Here is a 2401-nt window from a genome sequence, read left to right on the forward strand (position 1 = left end):
CTTGCAACATCAACGACAGTTAGCGTATACGTTACTCGACGTCTTCCAATTTTGATAGTATCATGTGGTAAAAACAAAATATCTGTCTGATGAACTACATTTGGCACACTAACATCAAAATGTGCGTAGTATATTGTTTTAGGTGGTGGTAGGTAAATTTGCCATACTGCCTGTCGGGCTAACCATTTTTCAGCAGAAACACGTCCGGCACCTGCCGCCGCAGCCAGTTTACTAATCGCTGCTCTACCTTTCCAGTATCCTCTTGGGGAATAATAAATCGACTATATTATGATAATAATCGGTTGATTAATTACCAGCTTAGGAAACTCCGTTTCCCAATACAAGCTTACCCTTCACCGCAGATCTCACCAACCAATTAGCTAATGATTCTTTGAAAGATTTATTCTTTAGGGAATTTAGCGCGTGAATCAATTTCACATCTGCGATATGCCTATGCTGCAGATCTTTACTTTTATAAGCTGCACCATGCGCATGACAAGCTTGATCAATAGCATTTATTGGATATTCACCTGGTTTTGGTTGGTCTTGGTTATCAAGTCTGATATCTAGTCGAGTACCAGGCCACAGTAATTATATCCTGGAAGGTGTTTTTCTCCTGGGTACTTAGCCCACGGAGTTTCCGGTAATTTTGTTAACTGGGCGGCAATATCACCTCTTTTTTAAATATTGTCTGGCACTGACTTGTCAGCAGAAATAAATTTAAATTTCTTTGTACCACATTTTTCACACTTACATGTTACTGCTGATCTGTTATTTTTTGTTGATATAGTTGTCAGTGTACTTGTGGGAGTACGCACCCTGCATTTCACACAATATAGATCCATATTATTTATTATATTTCTATAACATGGAGGTCACTAACTTTTCGGCGGTAAGAAAACGAGAACCGGTTAAACATCATGCTGCGCTACCAAATTCTATCCGAATGATTATCATAGGTCCATCTAGAAGTGATAAGACACAGCTGTTACTTAATTTGATAATGAAGTGGATGAGATGGGATAAGTTATATTTGGTAGCTCCGTCTGTGGATGATCAGTGATACTACGAAGTGTTGAAAGACTTTAATGAAAACGCAAGGGCGTTAAATGAAAACGGTGATGATGTTATTGAATTTATCAGTGATATTGATGAAGCGCCATCTGTAGATGACCTTGATGGATTTATTAATAATTTAGTTGTATACGATGATGTGATGCTAGACAAACAGTCCAATCCAGCTAGAATATTTTCCCGAGGCAGGCATAAAAACACAGACGTGATTTATGTTACTCAGCGGTATACACAAATGCCTAACGTAATTAGGGATAATTGTAATATTTTAGCTGTGTTTAACGGAGTTGATACACATACGTTGCTGAATATTCATCAGACTTGGTGTAGCGGTGATATGAATATAATTAATTAAGTTCAAAAATTTATTTAGTCAGGCTCAGTTATCCCCGCATGGATTTATAACGATAAACTTACATGACCCACGATCACGTTATCGTATAGGCCCTGATAAAAATTTTAATTGATAGCTGCAACGAGGGCGCGACCTTGATAAGGCGTCAGCGTAGTAAAACTCACGTATACTTATCGAAAACATTAACGCGAAAAAAGAGTAACAAAAAAAAACCCGTAGAGAGACTTTCGGAAAGTTAGATGCATCGGTTTCACGTCGCAATCGTATTTTTATTTCGTTTTTGTAATAAGGTCTCACTGGACAGTTTATCTGGTGAATTTTCATCCGACAATGACCAATTACAGAAAAATAAGAATAATTTTACACTGAAGATACAAATAAGAACCAAACTAATGATTTTTGTAGAAAGCATATATGTGAGATTTTGACTGCAGTAATCAGGTTAATCCTGATGCAACTGGTGGTTTTTATACTGAACCAACACTGCCACCAAAACCCTAAATTTTACATTCATTTTTGACAAGAAATAGCTATTTTGAATATTTTTCTGTGACAAGGCAGCTAAAAGAATCAGTATGTGCCTTATGCATGAATAAAGTTCACCAGTACTAATAACAAATTAGCATACTTTTCATCATCCCTCAACCATCTAGATTTTTAGATATTTACCTCTGTAGCAGACACACATAAATACGTAAGCCAAGTCGGCAGCTCATTTGCAGCCCAAGTTACGCATTTGATCTCCAATGCTCATCTAACTGTGACAGGCAGTCACCAACAAGCCAACCTATTTCCAAGCCTAACTCAAAGTAAATCTAAACCACGTTATAGATTTAGCTTATGTGTGAATTTATAAATGCTAGGCTTATGATAATTAGGTTCATTAAAAATTGGGGGGGGGGGGTGTCAAAATACGAAACTATCCAGTGAGACCTAAGGATTAATTTACCAAAGTAACACTTATATGATGAG

This window comes from Sinohyriopsis cumingii, chromosome 1 (assembly GCF_028554795.1).
Source record: "Sinohyriopsis cumingii isolate HCF-2022 chromosome 1, ASM2855479v2, whole genome shotgun sequence".
NCBI lineage: Eukaryota > Metazoa > Mollusca > Bivalvia > Unionida > Unionidae > Sinohyriopsis > Sinohyriopsis cumingii.